General features: G+C 49.0%; 1 protein-coding gene across 5 annotated transcripts in view; it reads left to right on the top strand.

Annotated features, from left to right (window-relative positions):
* Nucleotides 1-23730, top strand: part of RGS19 (regulator of G protein signaling 19) — a 55630-nt gene that overhangs the window by 7685 nt on the left and 24215 nt on the right. The window contains exons 1-3 of one of the 5 annotated variants that reach the window (XM_044986531.1): nucleotides 14942-15066; nucleotides 18253-18469; nucleotides 18558-18677. The exons of 2 other annotated variants lie outside the window; for them this stretch is intronic. The gene's annotated coding sequence lies outside the window, so the exon portion shown is untranslated. Of the gene's footprint in view, nucleotides 1-14941; nucleotides 15067-18222; nucleotides 18470-18557; nucleotides 18678-23730 lie in introns of those variants that run through there. 2 more of the 5 variants (XM_044986533.1, XM_044986534.1) reach the window with 2 other exon arrangements.

Below are 23730 nucleotides of genomic sequence, written 5' to 3'. Positions count from 1 at the left end.
CAGTACTTGGGAGGGGCTCAGAAACCTTGGTGATATGGGGGGCATGTGATCAGTCTGGATAGATGGTCTTGTGTGGAGAGCCTGGCACCATAAACCATGAGGAAGAATGGTCTTGTTGTCTCCTGGCTCTGCCACAGCTCCTGTGGGAGTATGGGCAAGTCACCCGGTCTCTGTACCTTGGTTTCCTCACCTGTAAAACGTGGATAATGCTTCCCTACCTCCTGTGCTCTGGTAATGGGCACCCCCCATACGTGTCTAGGTAGAAAATGAACGAGGATAGAGATAGAGGAGGGAGCTGGGTGTTGGGTTCATTTGCTCGCTGTCTTATTGGTTTCTAGGGGTTGTGGTTCGCAGGAGGTTAACTCTCACATCCTCATGACATCTGTGTGTTAAACTCCTGTGTGCAGCCTTCAGAGAACCAAGAGACTCCCCCATAGCAAATAACTCATGAAGCCAGTTGAGCTTTTCTTTCTAGGAACATAGCAATTGCTGGGCTGGATCAGACCCAAGTTCTGGCTTGCTCAGTGTCCTGTCTCTGACAGTGGCTAGCACCCGCTGCTTCAGAGGAAGAAGCCTTGCAGATGAGATGAACCTAGGAGATAATCTTCCTCTGAACTCTCAGGAGCTTGAAGTTTATTTATGCCCTGAGTGTGGGGTTTTATAGAACTTCCAAAACTCTTATTTGTTTCATTAATATTTGCTATGAACGCTGGATACTCTTGCTATGCGTATACATGTCTAGTCTTTTCCTGAAATCTGCTGAGCTCTTGGCCTCAGACAACTTGTGGCAGTGAGTTCCACAGGCTAATTTTGTGTTGTTTGGGAAACTGTCTCCTTTTATCAGTTATGAACTTGCCACCTTGTAATGAACAATCTACCTTCTCTAAACCATTCGTTACATTGTGATTGGACTGATTATAATTGAGAACTAGTGTGTTTTTTTTCTGGTATGCATTCTGACACAAGTTCAATTCACTTTTGCTTGTATTCACTTAAAACTTGTTCTGTCTGTGAACGTTCCTAATTTTTTGTTTGCTAGAAAATGCACAGATAGTAATCACAAGAGGAAAAAGTGTGGTATGCGGGGGACTAGTGAGCTGGGCATTAATTGAGAACAAGATTTGGGATGGAGGATGGCCGAACAGTCAGTTGCCGAACAGTCAGTTGCTCTATTTAAAACTTGACCTCCCTTGTAGAGAGAGCTTTTTCTCCAGCCGGCGTTCAAAGCTTTTTATGAGATTTGATTCCTTCTCCGTTGCAAGGAGTTTGGGGTTGCCACCTGGTCCATTATTTTGTTTTGTTTTGTTTTTTTCAAACCGGCTCAGCGGTTTGCTTAGGTTTTTGTTTTGTTTTGTTATCAGAAGGCCTTTTAAATGCTAAACAGACCCAAGTGTTTTTAACTAGGTACTCCTCCGTATGATTAAACATGGAGGATGCTTTCCTGGATGTTTACAAAAAGTTTCCAGAACAGCTCCCATGTGTTAGTCAAAGTGAATGTAACTAGAATTTTCCATGGAAAGCACCATGTCAGCAAAGGAGGCAGCATTTAATAACACGTCGCACGGCAGTGTACAAAGAGTGGCCACCTATCAGTTCTTCTTCCCTCCCACCCATGGCTCCAACTTCTTACAAGAGGAGAAGTGGCATAAGATTGCTTCCCCCACCTTCAGTTCTGCAGATGGGGGTGTTGCGTGGTGCTCGAAGGGTTCTTATTTCATCCTGGCCCTTGGGAGTTGGACTGATACCTGCGTGTGCTGTGATAGTGAAGGGGTGCTGGTGCCGTGATTGGTGAGTGTAGCAGTGACTCTCATCCAGGCCCTTGAGTTAATTGAGAGAGGTACTAGCATAGGCCGCGCGTTTCCGACTGTGTGTGAGAGAAGGAAAGGCCATTTGGCCGGCTTGGGGTTCCTTTTGAAGGGGTGGTCCTTGTCCTGATGAAAGGGAAACACTCTGAGCCTCATCTCCTGAGATGAAGTCTTGAGGCTGAGAGGCATTGCAGGTGCCTTTGCTTTTTCAGCATATGGGTCCAGGTCTTACCCTTCTGCTACACCTCTGCACTCCCTTTGTAGGCTGGAGGGCAGGTCCTCGGAGTCTGCAGACATGGCCAGGTGTAAACTGAGGCCAGAATTCCACCCAGGATAGTGACTGTTGCTAGTGCTGCCAGGACCCTGATGGGGAAGAGACACAGAAGGGAGTGTTTTTTATCATTGAACCGACCTAGCACATTCCCAGAGGCAGGGCGGATGCTAACTGCTATGGAAACTCTCACTTCGTCTTGCAATGGTGGTGTTGCAAGGGCGGCTGGATGCTGCAGTGGCTCATAGGGAGTATTTTGTGTAGTTTATTTCCATAAGAGAGAGAGTTGGATTCGCTTAACACCACCAGTGAATTGAAAGGCAGCCTCTAAGTGGAGAGCAATAGAGAATAAAACCAAATGCTGGAAATTGGACCTATTGATTCAGGTTCAGCAAGGTTCTCTGGAACACGGGTATAGTATTAGGCTCTTGCGAATCTGGTGCTAACCACAGCCCTTTAACAGAGTAGCTGATGTCTCCTGGGAAAGATTGCTGTGGAGTCCAGAGCCATTATGCCTGCGCAGGGCCCTGTGTATCTTCTGTGCTTTGCTTCGCTTGTTCCTAGTTATGAAGAATTAGTTAATCAGTTTTGGCTGCTCAGAGTTATAATCCCCTTGTTTCCGACATTGCTGCTGCTTTCTATGGAGGTCACAATGATGGCAAAAGCAGGTGGGGAATGAAGAGATGAACTACTTCTCTTCACCATTCCTATTTGTATGCATCTCCCCTGAGCAGCACATGCTGATAGAAGAGAAAAAAACAAAAATAATCGGCATCTTCCCGCAGGAATAAAATCTCCTCCATTTTTCTTTCTACCCCACCTACGTGGAACCATAGACATGCAGGGCTGGAAGGGACCTTGAGAGGCCATCTAATTCAGCCTCTAGTGCGGAGGCAGGACCAAGTAAATCTAGACCAGGGGTCGGCAACCTTTCGGAAGTGCCGTGCCGAGTCTTCATTTAGTCACTCTAATTTAGGGTTTCATGTGCCAGTCATACATTTTAACGTTTTTAGGTCTCTTTCTATAAGGCTATAATATATAACTAAACTATTGTTGTATGTAAAGTAACTAAAGTTTTTAAAATATTTAAGAAGCTTCATTTAAAATTAAATTAAAATGCAGAGCCCCCCGGACCGGTGGCCAGGACCCGGGCAGTGTGAGTGCCACTGAAAATCACCTTGCGTGCTGCCTTCGGCACCTGTGCCATACGTTGCCTACCCCTGGGCTAGACCATCCCTGACCGGTGTTTGTCCAACCTGTTCTTAAAAACCAATAATGAGGATTCCACAACCTCCCTTGGAAGCCAATTCCAAAGCTGACCTGTCCTTATAGACAGAAAAATTTTCACCATATCTAATCTAAATCTTCCATGCTTCAGATTAAGCCCATTGCTTCTTGTCCTACCTTCAGCAGACATGGAGAACAATTGGTTCTCTTTATAACAGTTCTTAACATATTTTAAAACTGTTTGGGGTCCCTCCTCAGTCATCTTTTCTCAAGACTGAACTTGCTCAGTTTTTAAAACCTTTCTCATAGGTCAGGCTTTCCAAACCTTTTATCATTTTTGTAACTCTCCTCTGGATTCTCCCAAGTTTGTTCAGTATTGGACACAGGACTCTGGTAGAGGTCTCACCAGTAGAGCAGGACATTTACCTCCCGTGTCTGACATACGACACTCTTGGTAACACACCCCAGGACAATATTCGCCATCTGTATTCCTGAACTGTTTGTACATCTGTGAGCTATCAGCATAAGATAACTGTAAATAACCCATTTAGCCTGCATCTTTCTTGGAAGTTTCCAAGCATCTCTTGCTTCTGGAGAGAGTTTGGCTTGACCTTTCCTCCCCAACCTCAGCTGCCCCCTGAGCCTTTCTTTTAACAGTCAGGGAAACCCTCTCCTAGAGAGACTTCCCCTGTCTGACAACATAGGGGAGAGCGCTGATGCCTGCAGCAACAATACACCTCGTGGAGTAAGAGGGCACCTGGGAAAAACCGGTCTGTCAGTTCTCCCTCTGACTTCCCCCGCTGAAAACCGAGCATGTGCAGTGATTAGGAAACGCGGGCTCAGGGAATAACGATGGGTGCTGGCAGGTGAAAATATCAGTGACAAAAGAGCTCCTGTGCCAGGCTGTGGTAGCTTGAAGCTAAGCAGATAGCTTTAACCATATGTATTAGGAGCTGAGGGGGGAGATTTTATTTGGTTATTGTGTGTATTACCATAGCACCTAGGGAGCCCCATTTGTGAACCAGAACCCCATTGTGTGAGGTCCTGTACAAACACAGAACCAAACGACAGTCTGCAGCCCAAAGAGCTGACAATCAAAGTTCTGGTTCTCGTTGTTCTGGAGAGAATAATGGGATGGTCTTGTTTAATTAGAGATTTGGGGCAGTGTTCTTCAGCTAAGTTTTAAGAGTTCCCGTTTGTCTGCTGTTGGAATGTGTTTGTTTGTTTTCATTTCAGCCTATTAAATGAAATTTCCCCATGCTTGGACACAGTCACTGATTGCATGCCTTAGCGGTGCCCCTCTGTGATGGGTTGTCCCACCTGGGGTGCGGTCTGGGAGCCGTGAGAAACCGCTGTGCCCCTCTAAGACACACAACTGGGTTGGGGACGCAGCCAGCCTCACACAGTGGTGTGTCCTAGAGAGAGACAGCAGTTCCCACGGCTCCCACACTGCACCCCAGGGTGTGACAACCCGTCACACCTGCCTTTCGGGCCCCTATGTTCTTCATGCATTTCGTGTCCCCTTGCTTTCATTGCTGAGAATTCCTTGCCGCAGCAGTGAAGAGTCATGGCAGTGAGGCTGCAGAAAGAGTCACCTACGCAAATCCCGCAGCTTTTCCAGCTCCCTGCAGGATTAATTTATTGCGTGGCCGCCAGGGTGGGTGTGTCACACACTGGCCATGCTTGGGCTATAGCAGGCTGAGGAGTGTAGTCATCAGAGACACACTGGGCGAGGGAGCTTTGTCACCTCAGGCTAATCCCGTTCCCTGCACTGCCCAAGGATGGGGCATACAAGTTACATTTTATATATTGCTGCCTTCTGCGTGAAGCAAGTGGTGCCGGAGGCTGGGCCGCCTAACGGAACCCCTGGAATGCACCTGTAAATCCGATTAAAATACATTAAAACCCACACAACCCCTCTGTGTTTGGGGTCAGTGCTTTGCATCTCTGCCACCTCCTGCTGACAGCTGGTGGAGAAAGTGCACTTGACTCCCCTTGTGAGGGGAGGGAGCGCCTCTTTGCTCAACAGCGACCCCTCTGGCTGATCAAGGTAGGGAAGACAGGCTTCCACCCACTACGACAGGAGTTCTCAAACTGGGGGTCGGGATGTCTCAGGGGGTCGCGGGGTTATTACATGGGGAAGGTCGCGAGCTGACAGCCTCCACCCGAAACCCCGCTTTGCCTCCAGCATTTATAATGGTGTTAAATATATAAAAAAGTGGAGGGCGGGGAAGGGGATCCCATTACGGAAGCCTCTGAGAGCATGGACAGGCTTTAATACAACTGAATGGGTTTAAACCAGAGTCCCTGAAGAAACGATCGCATCCCCTAACGCGTCCGGAGAAGGGGGAATTGCTCTACTGTTTCAATAACACACAGCATCATTTGCTAACCTGCTTTGCAAGCTGCTTGGAGCACGTGTTCCAAGCAGCATGCAGGGCTGAATTCTGCTGTCTGGCCCATGGCACTGACATATTGGGTGTATTCCATGTTTCTTCCTCATGGAGAGCACCCAGCGGTGACGGCTGGGAATTCTGCCCCTTGGAGAGGGGCCGCGTGGCTCTGAGAACAGTGTTATCCTCGCTAGGTACTGGAACTGTTGTATAAGGCGCTCCCTCCGGAGCGGGCGCTCACTGCGTGTGGTTCTGAATTTGCGCTGTCCTCCTTGGAGGAGGAATTAGGGTTCCCGGAGGCTCTTCATTAAGTGTTTTTCATCGTTGTGTGACTTCCTTCTGAAGGGCCAGACTGGTGCTGTTTTGTGCATGTTTAAAAAACAAAAGAACCTCTTAGAATTAATAAGAGCAGGCCCCTGTTCAAAGCCCCTTGCCCCTCCCCAACCTATAGTTAGACCGGAAAGGACCATTAGGTCATCTCGTCTGACTTCCTGCAGAACACAGGCCATAGAATTTCTTCCAGTTGTTCCTGTCTTGAGCCCAGTAACGAGTGTTTGACTAAAGCGTATCTTCGAGAAAGGCATCCAGTGTTGATATGAAGACTTCAGGTATGCTCTCTCGGGTGCTTCAAATCCTGGGTTAGACTGGATGAGAAACTGCTTCAATTGGCAAAAGCGTCTAAAGGAGTTGGGCCCTCAAACACCCCTTAGCAATTCAATGAGAATCAGGTGCCTCAACCCCTTAGGTTCCTTTGACTATCCTGGCTGAGACAACCAGCACATTTTCCAAGGAAATAATCACCAAAAAGGGACGCAGCCCCACAGAAATGTTTAAAGAAAGAAAATGAATGTTGCTTATCTCAGAGAGAGTGCAAGCCCACTGTTATTCCGGCAAAAAAAACTTGATCAAACTTGCTTACTTGAATAACAGCAGCTTAGCCAAAATGTCAGTGGTTTCTGGCATTCTTGCCTGATGTCAGCGTTTCTCAATTGCATGTGGGGGTTGCTTTTCCAAACGTTCATATGGGTTGAGTCTCCCTCTCACTGGTGGCTCATTTCCTTGGAAGGTGCACTTAGTCACCTTCTTGTCTTTAACTCGGAGTTCAAATGACAAAAATCGGTTTTAATGATTTGTTCCCCCTCCTGGTTGTTGGGGGCAGAGGGTGTATTTAAAGTGGCAATGTCAGATCCATTTCTTGCCTCGAATAATAATTGTAACCAACGTTGAGAATGTTGTAATTGGCAATGCGTGTCTGGGTCCACCCCCAAAATATTAATTCCAGGACTGGAAGAATTGAATAAAAACATGGGTCTCCTTGATTTTTTCAAAGCGATGCCCAGGATTTAACTACTGGATAATTCTGATTGATTTCTTAAGGTCTAGATCAGTGGTTCTCTAACTAGGGCCGCCGCTTGTTCAGGGAAAACCCCTGGCGGGCCTGGCCAGGCAGGTTCAGCCGATCGCGGCTCCCACTGGCTGCGGTTCGCTGTTCCAGGCCAATGGGAGCTGCTGGAAGCAGCGGCCAGTACGTCCCTCGGCCCCCACTGCTTCCTGCGGCCCCCATTGGCCTGGAGCGGCGAACCGCAGCCAGTGGGAGCCGCGATCGGCCGAACCTGCGGACGAGGCAGGTAAACAAACCAGCCCAGCCGCCAGGGGCTTTCCCTGAACAAGCGGCGGCCCTAGTTTGAGAACCACTGCTCTAGATCCTATAGCAAATGACATCCCACATTTCCAGTCTGTGCACAGTACATGCAATAACTTTATATGGGTATTAAATTGTTCAACTTGATCATTCCTGGATTGAAGTAAAACCCTGAGGTGAAATAGGAAGTGCGGTTCAATGACAGTATACAGCGTCTCTGGGTCTCAAAGCCTGCACCTGTACTGTTTGAGCTAAAAGACAAGTTCAGCCTCTCTTGGGGGATGGAGTGATTTGAAGGAGCAGGGTTATTTGTGGCTAGCTTGCATGTTGCTTTAGCTTTCACTAGCTTTCTCCTAACTGGATCCACATTTATCTTGGGCATCCTGTTTTTTCAGTTTTTCTCCTTGCTCTCTCTTTCTGTGGACCACTGTGGGGGTAGATGGTGCCATGCCTTTGAAAGAGGGTTCAAGTATTCCTTCGATTCAGGTGTAAGCAGATGCTAAACAAATAATTATTGATTGTTAGACATCTTTTATGGCGCATCAACGATTGTTTAATAGCTGCCTGTGTATCATAGTAGTATTAATCCTCCTATACATATGCTCTTTAACCTCCACTACTGGTCTTTTAAAATTTTCAGTTAGGGTTGGTTATTGTGTGTGCTGCTTTTATTCTACTTAATAATTACTTATGTTTTTATGGAAGTGTAAGGCTATGGCAAGGCGCTGTAACAGCCATGTATGGATTGCATCGTTAGACTGCAGGGCGTTTGTCTAAAGAATGCTTAACAAACTGCAACTCCCTGATGAGATTCCCAGTAGATATGTGTAGGGAAGTGAATTTATAACATAACCTACTTCTTTGGGCCACTGTTTTAACTTCACATCTGTGCCCTGAGTTGGCTGGAGCTCATCAAACTCTAGGGATGTCACAGCTTTCTGGATAGTGTTAAGCAGAGGGATCAAAATACCTTTGGGGACCTGTGCAGTTAATAAATACAGCTCTACCCGGTCGTGGGGAGCCCGAAATCCCTACCGCGTTATAGCTGAAACCTGTTATATCGGGGCTCTGGCAGTGATTTAAAGAGCTCTGGGCTCCAGCCGCTGCAGGGAGCCCCAGGCCCTTTAAATTGCCGGTGGAGCCCCGCTGCTGCAGCCCCGGGTAGCAGCGGCAGGGCTCCAGCGGGATTTAAAGGGCCCGGGGCTCCCCACAGCAGCCGGAGCCCCGGAGCCTTTAAAGTGTTGCCGGAGCCCCACTGCTACCGCGCTATACACGAACCCGTGTTATATCGGATAGCGTTATAGCGGGGTAGAGTGTATATAACCTAATATGTGGGTACCGCGTAGAATTTCACAGCTGCTGAGGAAACCCAACAGGTCCCTAGAGGAAAACAAATTCCGCAGTGCTGAGACATGTTTATGGCTGAGACCTTTCAGCTAAGACAGATCTTTTGATTTGGAAGTTCTGTACGCCTCCTCTTGTTTGATCAGTCTCTGCTGGTTCAGGGGACAGGATCGCTCTGAAATTTGCCACCCCAGCTGAAACAGTTTTGCAAGACATTAGGCACACTTGTAGCTTTTCACCCCTTACAAGAGTCTGCTAGATTTTAAAGATAGCCATTCCCTTTCCTGGCCTGCTACCCTGAGAAGTTTGGTGCTTCTGTTCTGTTGCTACTGTAGCTAAAAAGGGCTCAGATACTTTGCATTTTATATAACCCTGTATGGCTGTGGACAGATTTAGGACAAGGCAGTCGATTACAACGTGTTCCCCTCCCCCCCTCCCCAGTGTTGCTCATACAGAGGTACAGTTCCATGCTGATTCTTCACAAGCTGTTTTTACAAGTTGCTGATGAGCAGACTGCAGCTAATTCTGTTCCTTTTTATTCTGAAGGAGTTCAAAGAGGGATGAGTAAAACATGCTACTAAATTCCCACCACGCCAGTGGCTACAAAATATATTTGGGGCACCTCCTGAGCTGGGGTAGATTGTCACGGCTCTGTTAAAGTCAATTGAGCTGTGGCAATTTACACTAGCTGAGAATCTGCCCCCTTATGTGGTTTGACATATACTTCGTTATCCTGTGCTTTCAATCAGCGTAGGTGGAATCTCTGGCAAAGTTGCTACAGATGAGGGTGAGAGATGGGTTTTGCCCTCCCATCAGAACACAAGCTGTGCAAATCGGTTCCAAGGTTTTAGCCTAGTGTGGGATCTGGGGTGAAGCCCCCCCCAGGTAGGTATATCTGCTTTGCAGCACTCTGCGTGGTGGAGCTATGAGCATATGGAAGAGAGTTGTCATGCTGTACTATCCTCACACAGAGACTGTGCTAGCGAAGGGTTAACAGAGGCCAGGTTAGGGTTAGTGCGTTGGACTGTTCCCACAGCCATATGCCCTCTACAAATCCAGCCAGTGAAAATGGCTGAGATCCCTGTAGCAATCTGATCGTTATCAGCAGACCAATGTAGACATTTGGGTTGGGAAAGATCGATCCGATGATAGAGCGCTCTCCCATCCCCGCCCCCCGCAGGATGAGGGTTCCAAATGGTGAACAGCTGGAAGGAAGAAGCATTTCTCTCTCCTGTTTAAAATCCCGCCATTGGCTGTTGAGCTACATCATTGATAAAGAGACACCTGAGTAGGAAGAGAAGAGCTTTTAACAGCCCTGCTGGGCTCTGGCTGCTACCAGCGCAAAGGAGAGGGCTGGTTTTCCAGCAGGCAGGTAAACCGGCAGCCGTTGTACACCCAACCCCAGGGAGCCCATGTGTGTCTCTCTCCTCTCCATAGGTTTTGTTGGTTTTAACACAGATCTGGTTGCCGAGTCTCTGGGTTCATATTCCTCCCGGATCCAGCCATCCCTGTGGTTTTTGTGCTGAGGAAGAGGCCTGGAGCAGTTCTTACAGCTGCCTACTCACAGAATGAGTCTGCAGTTGAGTCCTGCAGGTTGCCCCAGCCCATGGTGTTCCCTGCTGCCATCTCTCGATTTCTCGTCTTCCATTGTGCTGAAGCCTTGATCCAACAATGAGCAGGAACACAAGTCAGTAAGAACTAAACCCGGGGAGAAATCTGTGCTGCAAATTGAAAATCTGATGTAGAGACGGCAGCCACTGAAGAAGTGGAGCTGCGAGTCATGCTGCCAGGTCTGGGGAATGACTAGGGCTAGTGAGGGGATGGTCATTGAAGGTGCAAAAGGTCGCTACCTGCTTCAGCCAGGGCAGAATACTGCAAACTCAGTCACCTGGCTAGAATCACTGAACAAGTAGGAAATGTCTTGGCCTTCTAGGTGAACTAAAAGCCAGGAAGGTGTTTAGACAGGTGGAAGGAAGGGGAACAAATAACTTGCAACATGTAACCTCTTGGACAGACTGTTGAGCATCAGTCTCCACTGCCTTGCAATGTGGTTAGTCGCTTAAACCTGTGCAAAGCAGGTGTTGAACATTGCCTGTGGTGGAGAATCCTGATCTGGTCGTGTTTTATGTCCCTTTGCACAGGCTTATATGACAGTGCTTGGTGTGGTGGAAAATTGAGACCTCCGCCTGTTTATTTCTGTTCACAAAGGGGTGTCCGAATTCTTGAACATTTTGGGGCTTTATGTTATTCAGATTCAGAGTTTGCAGGTCACTTATGGATAGTCTGTTGTGAAACACAGAAATGTAGGGCTGGAAGGGACCTTGTGAGGTCATCACGTCCAGCTCCCTGCACTGAGGCAGGATCAAGTAAACCTCGACCATCCCTGACAGGTGTCTGTCCAACCTGTTCTTAACAACCTCCAGTGATGGGGATTCCACAACCTCCCTTGGAAGCCAATTCCAGTGTGTAACTACCCTTGTAGTTAGAAAGTTTTTCCTAATATCTAACCTAAATCTCCTTTGCTGTAGGTTAAGCCCATTACTTCTTGTCCTACCTTTAGTGGACATGGAGAACAGTTGCATCACCATCCTCTGTATAACAGCCCATAACAGAGTTGAAGACTATTAACAGGTCCCTGCTCAGTCTTCTTTTCTCAAGATTGAACATGCCTTTTTCTCATAGGTCAGGTTCTCTAAACCTTGTGCTATGTTTGTTGCTCTCCTCTGGATGTTCGCAGTCCCTGCTGTGTTGATTAGTTACGTAGTTTTGATCAGTATTCTTGCTTAAATTGCGTTTAACACAAGTGTTCACCGCTGAGAAAGCTCTACTGCTGATGAGAAAGTGAAAGGGTTTTAGAGTCGTGGCCCAATCAAAATTTACTCTCAGATGTGAGTGAATATTCATGGGGACACATGTTCCACTGTTGGCTCAGCTCTGATGCCACGTGCCCATTTTGGGTAGGATTGGCCTCCTGGGCTCCCCCTTCTCCTAAGGCAAGCTCTGTCCCAGTGCCTGGGTGTTAGGTGAAAAGAGGGGGCAGCAAGAGAGGCTGGAGGTACAGTGGGAAATAACGCCCATTCTTTATCACCAGCAATGGCTGGAAATAACTTGGTCCTCTCCTTCTTTTCTGGTTAAGGCCTAGGCCTCCCTCCAACCCCGAGTGTCTGCCTTTTAGTTTGTGTTCTGGGATGCCAGCACAATTGTTGGATGGTAAAAAGGTCCCATAAAACTGTCTCTCCTCTCCCACCAGCTGCGCAGATTCATTTGCATTTGTTGCTGGAAGCTGAATTTATAAGAGTGATGAAATGCAGAGGGGAAATGAACAATACTGCTTTGCACTCCAATAGCATTGGTCAGACGGGGATCTCAAAGCACCTCAAAAGGAATTAGGCTTCACCGCTCAACTTGTGAGGTAGGGATGCATTACTCCCTGCTAAGAAATGGGGGGAGGTGGAGGCTCGGAGAGTTTACATGATCACTAAGGGTCAGAAACTTGAGCGACGCTTCACAGGGCTGGGGGCAGAATGGAGGATGGGGGCTTGCATGGATCACTGACAAGCTACTATTCCTGAAGTGCACGGCTGTCATGGCAGTGTAGGGAGAGGCAGCCCCTTGAGTAGCTTGGTCCCTGTTCGTGGTGGGCTTTGAAGATCAGGGCCTGGCCCTTGGACGGGTTTGGGTACTAGTTGGGGATCCCTTGCATGACAGCAGCGTGGCAATGATGGGTTCCTATTCTGGGCTGTTAGTTGGAGTTCCTGTCTGCTAAGGATTGGAGGAGAACAGCGCGACCCAAAGGCAGCACCGTTGCCCCAAGCAGACAAGAAGGTGCAGCACGCTGGGTTTCTCTCCTACGGGCTGGCCTGTAAGCGTCTGGTATGTTTTCAAGCCCCACCTTCTATTCTTTTTTTAAACTAGGTTGCTAAAGAAAAATACCAATCCTAATAATAGCTCGTACAACTTCCTGTACCGCTGCCAGGTAGCAAGTGCAGGGTGCCGAGGCTGTGAGACAGCCGTCGCGGTGCGGGGCGCCGTCGTCTGAGTAGGCAGAGAGCTGCTGGCTGCGCTGAGACGTGCCAGGTGTTTCAGAGAGCGGCTTTGGGAGTCCCTCTGGAGCAGTGGTTCTCCATCTATTTACCACTGTGGGGTGCATACGCAGCTCCCTGTGTGTTATGTGGGCCGCTTCCACACAATAGCTCTACTACCTGTCTGGCCCTGAGGATGTCACCTGGGCCGCACGTGTGCTGATTGGGCCGCACGTTGAGAACCAGTGCTCTAGAGCCCGGAGCGTTCTAACTGCTGCACCCTGTCCCGCAGCAAACGGGCTTCACCAGCATGAATTTAGTCATCATATGGGATTTCTTTCTCCTCCCCCTCCCTTAAATTGACTCGCTCCGTTTCCAAGCGCTGTGGCTTCTCTGTCTTTAAAGCATCAAGTCCAGTCCCAGTGTAGTGTTACAAAATAACCTAGGGCCGAGTCCAGCGACCTTCCGCCCGCTCCATTCATTTCACTGTGGGACCGCTCTCTGAGTGCCTGGAAGATGGGCCCTTCCTGTGTTGCTGAGCTCCGGGTAATCTGACGGCTGCGAGGGGAACGGGCAGGGGATCGGAGGAGAGGGACAGTTCCTGTGCAAACGCCAAGAGCACGCGGGACTGATCTGAAGAGCAAATGCAGCATTTTCCTGCCTAGAGGGGCAGGGTGGGGGAACTTAATCCAGCTGCCCTGAGTGCACACAGGGTGCAGAAATGTCTCTGAGCCTGGTTATGTTACCTGATGCCACGAGTTAACAAGTAAGCAAACAGGCATTTTGACTGGAGTGTTGAGAACTCTTCTCCCTAGGGTATGGCATAACCCCTCCCCCCCCCACACACCCATAACCCCCCCCCTTTATTGTACAGTGCAAATTGGTGTGAAGAGCACAGCTGAACGTCGTGGAAATCCTGCGTGGGAGGCCGTGCAGTAGTCAGAGTAGAGAGGTCTTGGGGAAACCCTGCTGCTAACTTGTGTGACTTGGGGCACGTCACTTAATGTCTGTGAGCCTTTGCTGTCCAATCTGTGTGCTGGGGACACTACCAGCCCCTTTGGCAAAGTGCACTGAGATCCTTGGATTGAGAGCCCCGGATTGCAGGAATGCGCTCTGCTTGGGGACCGCAGGTCAGTCCCGTTCAAAAACATCAGCCAGTATCATGACTCATAGGGTTAGACGGGACCGCAAGGGGCATCTAGCTAGTCCAACCCCATGCCAAGATGCAGGATTTGTTGTGTCTAAAAATATATAGACTGCAGCTGCCCAGCTTACATAGCAGTTTAATGGTGGAGCATAATACACCTGTTCTTTGTAATCTGCAAGGGCTTCCCGCTCAGTTCTGGGTGAAATTCAAGAAGCTGACTTGGCTTTATAAAGGTCTAAACTGGGTCCGGGTTGCTATAGAAACTGGTGATTCCCCTCATGTTCCGGCCCCACACGCTGTGGGGGAAGACCCTCTTCTAGAATTTCCCCTGACTTGATCTAAAAGAGTGCGGATTTGCTGGTGGTCCAGGCACCTTGAGAAGCCTATTCGTACAGGCTCTTCCTACAGGCCATAGGGTAAAAGAGGAAGGTTCTTTTTGTTTTGTTTTGTTTTTTTGCTGCAGGGAGGGCGGAGGACGAATCTGCTTGTGGTGTTGGCATTTTGTCAGCGTGATGGTTTTTTTTTTCTCCCTCCTCTGTTAGTATGTGTTCAAATCGCACTTAGCAAGAGCACTAGGTGCACAGTGTAAAACTGAAAGCGTTGCAGAGTGGTCGTCCGGGATCTTCAATGTGTCAGTCCTTGGAACTGTTGTGAGTTGCTGTTTCTTTCATGTGAATGCAAGGGTTTGCGGATTGCCACAGTGTGAACTTGTGAAGTCTGACTGTCCAGCTGTTTGCCGCTTATGGTGTTTCCTTTGTTAGCACTGAAGTGTCAGCGTTTTGAATCAGAGTCTCCCACCCACACATGTAATTCAACTTCTTCTGCATCCTGCAGTGAGTCTGGTGTTGACCTCAGGCCTAGCTCTGTAAAAGGTCATGACACACCAAGACTGAAGGAGGTTATAGAACGAAACAGCTTCAGTTGCTTTAGTGTAGTAACCAACTTTAGATGGGGTTAGAACTAGACTTCAGATTGGGCTGTAATGGGTGATAAGGAGAGGGTGTGTCCTGCATGGATCCTGTTGGCAGAGATAATAGTCTGGGATCGTTGGTGGCGGTGCCTGCTGGCGAGAGCTGCGTGGAGCTGCTTGCACGCCTCCGCCTAGGAGCCAGACCTGCTGGCGACTTCCAGGGCACACCGTGGTCCGCGGTGCCAGGAGAGGCAGGAAGCCTGCCTCTGCACCCCAGCTGCGCCGCTGACCGGGAGCCGCCGGAGGTAAGCCCCACACCTACACCTCAATCCTCTGCCCCAAACCTGAGCCCCCCCCAAACCCAGAGCCCCTTCCTGCACCCAACCCCTCATCCCCAGCACCACCCCAGAGTCCGCACCCCCAATCCAGAGCCCTGACCCCTTCCCGCACTCCTGCCCCAGCCCAGAGACCCCTCCCACACCCTGAACCCCTCATCCCCAGCTCCACTGGGTCGCGGGCATCAGCAGTTTTCTTCAATGGGTCACCAGAAAAAAAGTTTGAAAACTGCTGCTCTAAATGGAGGTCTCTGATGATTAGCAGAAACAGCCAGGGAATCCTGGAAACCCACACGAAAGGCAGTGAGATTCATGCTTATGATACACTGGCAAAAAAATAGGTGTCCTCTAAGAGAAGTCCTTCTTTAAACATTGCTGCTTTCCTCTGGGGATGGGAGGGGGACAGTGGTTCATCTGGTCCCTCCCCTGTGTAAACAGTGGTTGGTGATGTATGAAGCGGGTCTCTGCTGGCTTGAATTGGGGGAGCCACTGTTACAACTTCCCAGGCACATTCTCTGGAGCTCCACTCCCCTGGGTTGTGTCTCATCCATTATTCCTGTGTTTTACACCATGCGGTCTGTGTGACGGGCTGGGGAATTCAGTTGTCTGGCCAAAGTCCCAGCTCCCTCCTCTTCTGCCCCACACCAGCTAGTTCAGGAGCGTCCTGCTTCTCTCTTAGGGCTGGCCTACGCTTAAAACATTTTAGGTCGACATAGCTACATCGGTCAGGGATGGAGAAAATCCACCCCCTGACCAGTGTCACTCTTCCGACCTAGCCCTCCTTGTAGACACAGGTAGGTTGATGGACGAATGCTTCTGTCAACCTAGCTACCGTTGCCCAGGGAGGTAAAGTTCCTACACTGACAGAAAACCCCTTCTGTGTACGTTGCGTCTCCATGATGGAGTTAAGCCAGCATAACCACGGCGACGTAGCTGTGCTGGTACAATCTCCGTACTGTAGACATACTCTGAGTGGCATCTCTTTGGGAAGAGCGGCAGGAGCATACTTGCCTTAAGGGGCAAGGACAGGCAGTGCCCTCCTGGGGGATGGGTGCGGCGCTTTATGGCCTTGGGAAGGGAGGTGCCTTCTTGGCAAATGCGAGAAGCGGGTGGGCCTAACCGGAAAGCTGTCACACTGAAAAGGGGAACCCCTGGTTTTCCGGCGCAGTGAAAGAGAATGACTTTGCAAAAGGAACCCTCTGTCTGAACAGCTTGCCTGGGCTGAGCTGTGGGATGGCTGCTGTCAAGCTGGTTTGGGACTTAAGTGCATGGGTGTGTCATGGAGTAGAGGGGAGATAACTGGCCTTTGTGCTCCCTCGCCCAGTTTTGAAGCTGAAGAAAACAGCTGGTGTTAGGCCTTGCACTTAACTGATAACCCAGTGGTGCTTCAGCTGCGGGAGGTGCTCTCCAAGCACGGGCACCTAGAGATCTGGAGAATCAGCCCAGTTTTTCTTTGGCTATTCATATCGGGACACCCCGCCCCCCCCAGCACACTCCCACCCTGTTGATCTCATCGCTCAGGGGCCCCTACCCCAGAAAAGCTTTAGAAATACCATGTCCCGTGCGCTCTCCTGCTCACAAGCCTCTGTGTCATTCACTTTAATTTAACAGGAGCACTTGTGGGACCTTAGAGACTAACACATTTATTTTAGCATGAGCTTTCGTGAGCTACAGCCCACTTCTTCGGATGCATAGAATGGAACACACAGACAGGAGATAGTTATACATACAGAGAACAAAACTTCCACCTTTTCATGTTCTCTGTATGTATAAATATCGCCTGTCTGTATTTTCCACTCCATGCATCTGATGAAGTGGGTTTTAGCCCACGAAAGCTCATGCTAAAATAAATGTGTTAGTCTCTAAGGTGCCACAAGTGCTCCTGTTCTTTTTGCGGATACAGACTAACACGGCTGCTACTCTGAAACCTGTCACTTTAATTTGAATCCCGTTTTTGTCCTGTGGGATTGCTTCTTCCCAGTATTAACTGAAAAATGGGGTTTGGTTGGTGCTGGCATTTGAGGGTCTCCCTCTGGGTATGCCTCCCCCGCTGGAAAATGTTTGGAATTGGTGACATCAGCAGAGTAGGTGGCAATCTCAAATCAGTTTTCACTCTGCTTCAGCCTTGGTTTAACACTCTGGGTGCAGAGCTCTCAGCTGGTTACAGTGCGTGGAGCATTTCATTGAAAAAAGGAAACTGAGGTTGCGTTTCTGATTGTGTTTTACTTTGTGAGTCAGTCTTCGCCAGAAAACCCAAAAGAACCAACCTTACTTTGTGTGTAAAGCGGGAATGGCTCCTCCTCGGTTATCCACAGGTAACAATTTGTAACTCAGCACTCAGATCAGTACGGGATGAATCAGAAGGTGACGGCCCTTTGCGTAGGCTGAGAACAAAGTTCTTTCACTCTTGTTGGTAACGGGTGCTTTACGTGAGATACCCTTGATTCATGACTGCAGCTTAGCGTGACAGAAGGTTAGAAGCAGTATCACACGCCTAGCTGTTAGGTGTGCTGCTTGTGGAAGGGACAGGCAATGTATAAGTGATATATAAGGGATGTTCGGGCTCAAAATTTGGCTCTTACAAGTTACCCTGGCTTGTTACTGGAAAAGTGGCCATGTGACTACCAGAGGCCAGTGCTGATCATTCAATAATGCCCATTCCAGGAGAGGAAAATCAGCATATCATTAACCCTATTAATACTGGTGCATCCTCAGCAGCTGTTTTGCTGTAGTAAATCCATTTAACCAGCAGGAATACCAGGACGTTCCAGGTATTTCCAGCAAGCACTAAACTTGTGATTCTGTGGATCAGATCAGGTGGGGCCAACTTCTCGATTGTTCTTGGTTTCCAGTTGTTGGGGGTGTTAAGCTCTCAGGCATAACACGTTGCTTTTAGCTTAAATGGCAGAAACTCTTGGGAAGTTGCTTGTGCATCACAGGGTGTTCTTATCTCAGAGTATCTGTCTTTGTAGCTATGCCCATAGCTGGCTATGCAGTGACAGTCTGTGTCAGACATGGGAGCACAACCCTCAGCTTTCTGAGGCGCTTGAAGTGGGAAGAAAAGATGATCGTGAGATGTTAGTGGAGTAAGTTTTGCACCATTCCTGTCCTCGATTTTGATCAGCGCTGTTTTTTTTTTACCATCATCCTTCCTAGGAAAAGCGAAAACTCAGGCAGTAATTCCATCGGGGTATATATCTTTCCACTCCCCAGTAAAACATTTGTCTAGTAAACGTAAGAAACACAAGCTCTGAGTTTCCTGGACCACGTCAACACAGATGGGAGCAATCCGGGGACGGGCCTGTCAGCTTTCACTCTGCACAGGAAGGCTCACCGTAGAGGAGAACTCATTGATGGTGCTTTCCCAAAAAAGGTCTGAACTCTTCATTTGATTCTGCCACTTCCCTTGCCACTCCCTTTCCTGTTAGAGGAGGTACTCAGTTTTTTATTCCTTTCTTCAGATCTGCACGTCTGTTTAAATGCTTCATGTAAACTGAGATGCTGTATCAGGAACTATAGCTGGGCTGCTGCTGGAGGGGCACGCAGAATGGCTAGATTGAAGGTTTCCATCCACAGAACAGGTACAGCAGTGGTACAGGCGTCTCCTTTGCTGCTTTGCTGAATTGATTCAAAACACCCGCCAGATGCTCTGGTCTGGGCGAGCTGTGCTCAGCACAGGATCAGAGAGGAGCGGGGGAAGGTAGCTTTACGTCCTCTTTGCAGCTCCCCCCCCCCCCCGGCTAACATAATTTAGAGCAGTAACAGGCCTGCTGTCTTGTTCTTAGCTGTATGTGATATGTGTGTATGTGTCTTGTTTAATAAGACTGAGACTTTTCAGCTTGGGAAAGAGACGGCTAAGGGGGGATATGATAGAGGTCTATAAAATCATGACGGGTGTGGAGAAAGTGAATAAGGAAGTGTTATTTACTCCTTTTCATAACACAAGAACCGGGAGTCACCAAATGAAATTAATAGGCAGCAGGTTTAAAACAAACCAAAGGAAGTATTTCTTCACACAACGCACTGTCAAGCTGTGGAACTCTTTGCGAGAGAACGTTGTGAAAGCCAAGATTAGAACGGGTTGAAACAGAATCAGATAAATTCATGGAGCAGCAGTGCTGCTTTAGCATGTGTGTTAAGGCTGCGGGTATGCCCGGTGTCGGAGGTTCCCAGCTGGTGTTGGGGCAGCCGGCCGCCCTCTGGGGTCTAGGGGTGGCAGCCCACACGGCAGGGGTCCAGGGGAGGGGTCTGGGCTGCCACTGCCCTGCCACCCGGCCCCTGCAGCCCAGGTTACACATTGTGGGCCGCATATGTGGCCCATAGTGTGTAATATGTTGAGAACCACTGTCATAGAGGATAGGTCTATCAGTGGCTATTAGCCAGGCTGGGCAGGGATGGTGTCCCTCTGTTTGCCAGGAGCTGGGAATGAGCGACAGGGGATGGATCACTGGATGATTCCCTGTTCTGTTCATTCCCTCTGGGCCCCCTGGCATTGGCCACTGTTGGAAGACAGGGTATTGGGCTGGATGGACCTTTGGTCTGACCCAATATGGCCGCTCTTATGTCATGACTGTGTTGGGAGGTGGCTCTGGATCACTGAGATTTAAAGGGGCAGACCTCAAGAAGCCAATTTCCCAGCTGCTTTGCACAAAGAGACTGAGAATCAGACCTAACCACCTCTAGCAACAAGGAGGGTGCAAATCACTCTCTCTGCCCATCCAAACCTTGGTGCCTCCAAAGCTGTCAAGCTTATGTCAGTAGAGCACTGAGCAGCTAGCGGCTTGCAATGACTTGTGCTCAGAACTCAACTGGGGCTGAGGTTTGAACCAACCACCGGAGGAGGGGGGGAAGGGCTGTTTGATCTCATGACTGCTCTTTGGAAGCACCCATTCCCTCCTCTAGATCGTTTAGAATTAAGTGCGCTCTCGCTCGTCTCGTGCAGTACTGCAGGAGCCCGGGGTGTGCAGGACTCGCTCTTAAAATATCACTTTGTTAGAGATTTCCCATGTGATAGCACCTCGTATGGCCTGTCCTCATGTGAAATCCTTGCCTGGCAGATAAAATCAGCCCAAAACTTTTCAGCTCGGCCGCCTCTCGGTTCCCTCTTGGTAACCCCCTAAGTTCTCATACTCTCTCTGTTCATGTGACACCCTAAGGTGATACTTCAGTCCACTTCTATTCTAAGTGTAGTTTCTCCCTTCCTGCTTAACTTGGTGGACTGATTGTTAGTCTTATCGATCGAGGATTACGGACGTTGTAGATAGCAACTGTGTGCTCTTTGGTACCAATCTAGGAGTCTACCCCAAGCCATAAAATATAGATGGAGGGTGTGTGGGTGCCATATTAAGTTTATTTCAGTCTACAGTTACCACCTTTGTCATTTTCTCAGGGACAAACTGATGTCATGATTGCACTGACACCTTGCAGAGTGATGTTTCAGTGCATCAGAACATCAGTGTGTTGTAAAATGATGGTGACTTTGGAGGCAAATTTGCATCCTGCCAACGGTGTTTGTAGCTATATCCTGTTAAACAGGACAAACAGATCATCGAACGGACACCTGACTTAGCGGTAGTCTGCTGTGTGAATTTACAGGAAAACGCTCTATGGAAAGGCAGACTCTGTTCTCATTTATCCGCTTCTAGTTAAAAAAAAATACACAACTTTTCAATACAGTTTTTTTTTCTCTGTATTGTTCAAAAGTACAATTTTCTCTCCTGATGAAATTGAAATTAACATGGCTTTTGTCTGTCTGTGTCTGTGCCCCAGACGCTTCTGTGTTAGAGGTAGGAATGCGCACATGTGTGGCATCAGTGTTCATTGTTTGGGAAGCTCACACATTGTATTTGTATCCCAGGGAAAACTGTGGCTTTTGGGGAGGAATAGTATTTCTCAGTGGTAGTGGTCGACTTTGAATTTTTAAATTGTAAGGACCTGCCCTCTCTAGACTTTAAAAATGGCGAGGAGTCAGTGTCAAGGTCCCGTTTGCACCCAGACTTCATTAAAAACATTTTCCACCTATGACCCCTTTATTCCCTTTTATTACTGATGACCAAGACATGTGTATTTTGAGATACAGACCCAGATGTCCCAGTTCAAGTGCACAGTTGCTGTGACTACCAATGCAGAATGTGCAGTTGTTCATACAAAATGTATCTAACTAGCCACTTGGCTGCACCCTTAAGTCACTTTGCAAAAGTATGTGTGGTAACAGCTCCCCCACATTCAGCATGCAGTTGTATGTGTGCCTTGCAAAGACAGTTACATGCCCAAGTCCCACGCTGTTATGTTTTAAATGTACTTTCTACTCCCAGAGCTGTGGGCAGGGGCACCCTTTAGTGTGGACTTTTGAAGACCAAAACCGAAATTCATAAACTCCTGAAAATCTGTTCCAGAGACACACATACATGCACACGCTCTCCTTCTCCTCTTCACACTTCAGAATTTCTGGCATCAGAACTGGGCCCTCAGCAGTGAATTCTGATGCTCACAGTCACTAGATTCTGACATCCCTGAGACCAGGGGACCATGGCAAAGCAAGGGTATGAGAGGCAGAAGGAGTGCTTTACAGACACACCGCTGGGTAGCTAGCACTGCTAGGACAAGGCTAGTTATTTTGGGCTTTGGGAAGCTTTGTCAGAAATGAGCAAGGGCCCCTTTAAGGGAGGTTTTATTCTGTCTGCTTGGGAAATCTCCCTTGTTCAAGTCTTCCTCTTTTCAGAATTATCTCTCTCTGTCTCTTGCCCACAGTCTTCCCTCTCCTAGGCTCTTGAGACAAAGTATTTCAACTCCAACTGCTGGCATCAGCTAGCCTAGCTGAACTTCCTTCTGTGTGCTGTAGTGTGGCCTCTCTCCATGAATTGCACTGGTGTCTCTATGCACTGCTTAATATTGTGCCTTTTGCCGGCTCTGTGTAATACGTCCATAAACACCCTGTAAAATACGCGCCGACAATTGCTGTGAGAGGAGTTAACGCTCCAGCTGCATTGCAAAGCAAGATCCCTCCCTTCCCCTCTGACCCCCCACCCGTCAGGGGCTAGCCAGGTACACCAGGGTACACCGATCGACATTGCAGCCTGCTCCACGTGATTCCAGATGCCACCGCTACCCTTCCAAATTCCATGTGATGGGGACAGAAGGGAATCTGGTTTGTCTCTATGTGACCTGACATGGTTAGTGCAATTTTTTCCTCCTCCAGGCCTTCTTCATCCCCGAATTTCCCCCTATCTTTATGTCCCATGCCATTCCCAGCGGCCATTATGCTCCTGCCCCGGGTGGGACTGTAACAGGGCTCCGCTGAAAGTGAGTCAGTGCTGCCTCTGCAGATGGCTTGAGGGGTTTCTTCTGAGCCGCCTAACGAAAGCAAATAATCTTATTCTGCCCTCCAGGTGCAGCACAGTGTGACACAGGTCTGGAAAGAGTCTTGCATGGGCGTGAGCAGTGCACAGTGCCACCAAGCCATCCCTGTAAACCTGTCTCGTTGTACGGGCGTATGGGCTCCCCGATGCCCCCAGAGGGGTTCCCAAAGACTTGTGCCTCCCTCGTGGATTACTGTGTTACAAACTGACCCGTTCGCTCCTGCGCCTGCTTTGACTTTCTAGGAACGTGGGGGTCTTGCATGGGAAGGTTTTGCCAACGGCCCACCCTGTCGGCGCGCGAGAGTAAAGCTAGTCCCAACCCCCCCCACCAAACCCTACGCTCGCCCCGCCTTTGTTGGTGAAAGAACCCTGAAATCTTTTGACCAGCTCTGCTAGATGGAGCCACATTTGTAGGCTGTAGCTTGTACATCGTGCAGCACAGAAGGGGTTAAATATACCATGACTCTCCTGCTAAAAAAGTCCCTAATGCTTTTCAGTGTCTCTAAGACACTTTCCTCTTGGCTCTCCTTAGCAGCGTTGTTTCTCAGGATCCCCAGGCCCTTCTCCACCCCATGTCGTCGAGTCAGGAAGCTCAGTTTTGAGTCCTACGATCCAACTGGTTTAGAACTGGCCTGAGCTGATCCTCGATTTACTGCACCAGCCCATGTACCTGTTCGGATATCAGCAAAGACGAAGGTTATCCTCCGTAAAACGCTCGCTTGCCATTGGACCACTGATATGCCCAGACCCAATCGTGCTGGCCAGTGTCGTCTCCATGTTTCTTTGTACTCCCTCCCTCTGTCTGTATCCATCTGTTGTCTCTTCGCTTCTGCCTAGGTTGTAAACTCCTTGGGGCAGGAGCCACCTTTTTGTTCTGGGTTTGTGCAGCGCCTAGCGCAATGGCCATAACAGGGTTCCTGTGTGGCCACGGCAGTACTAATCGTACTAAATGTATGTGAGTTCTAAAAGTATGGACCTCCTAGTGGAAGAGTTGCACTCACCGTAGGCGTGCTCCCTCGTGGCTGGGTGGAGCGTGGCAGCTCTTCCGTCTCTAGCGCCCCCTGCCGATGCTCGGGGCGGTCCAGCATTAGTCTGTCTCTTCTTGCGACTCGACCTTTTTAGCCAACGCACGTTCTAATCCGACTTCTTCCAGGGTAACAAAGTCCAGAGTCCTTCCATCAGGTTTTTGTTCCTGACTCTGGGCCCTGTGGTCCTTACAGCCTCTCATCCCAGGGCCTCCAAAAGTCCTGGTCCCTTATATCAGAAGAGTTCATGC

This window comes from Mauremys mutica, chromosome 13 (genome assembly GCF_020497125.1).
Source record: "Mauremys mutica isolate MM-2020 ecotype Southern chromosome 13, ASM2049712v1, whole genome shotgun sequence".
Taxonomy (NCBI): domain Eukaryota; kingdom Metazoa; phylum Chordata; order Testudines; family Geoemydidae; genus Mauremys; species Mauremys mutica.
The sequence above is the reverse complement of the archived record's forward strand: the minus strand, read 5'-3'. Positions and strand labels throughout refer to the sequence as shown.